Source organism: Sinocyclocheilus grahami, unplaced genomic scaffold (assembly GCF_001515645.1).
Source record: "Sinocyclocheilus grahami isolate Dianchi unplaced genomic scaffold, SAMN03320097.WGS_v1.1 scaffold4696.1, whole genome shotgun sequence".
NCBI lineage: Eukaryota > Metazoa > Chordata > Actinopteri > Cypriniformes > Cyprinidae > Sinocyclocheilus > Sinocyclocheilus grahami.
Genome location: NW_015509586.1, coordinates 6751 through 7173, shown reverse-complemented (window position 1 = coordinate 7173; position 423 = coordinate 6751). Strand labels below are relative to the sequence as shown.

Genomic DNA, 423 nt, shown 5'->3' with positions numbered 1-423 from the left:
CCAGTTCCTCCAACAGTCACTGAACTGAGGAAACAGTTCGACTCGAACCAAAGACCGAAGAGCCGCTGATATGCACAGACGTGAACAAAGCAAATGAATGAAGGGGCCAAATTAAAGTTTTGATGGTTTCTCAATGTTTATAGAAAAAGGTGGGATGATGAAGACTAGTTTATTATGATTTAGACATGCAAAACATCCACGTTTTACATCATTACTGCGTGCTTTAATAATATAAATGCATATGCATTACATCACTGCATGATTATGTAAACAAACTGGTGAATCAGTTATTTGAATCAGTTCATTGAAACGAACTGTCCAAAAGAATCGTATTTCCCCGTTTGCCTGAGGCTCTGGATTCAGGTAATAATGTTATATATAATGTTCAGTTTCTTGCACAGACTGATTGTTTCGCTTCATAAG

The 423-nt window shown here is 37.1% G+C and overlaps 1 protein-coding gene across 1 annotated transcript in view; it reads right to left on the bottom strand.

The window, feature by feature from the left end:
• The window catches only part of LOC107576946 (14-3-3-like protein), a 28481-nt gene that overhangs the window by 23629 nt on the left and 4429 nt on the right, over nt 1–423 (bottom strand). The window lies entirely within an intron of this gene.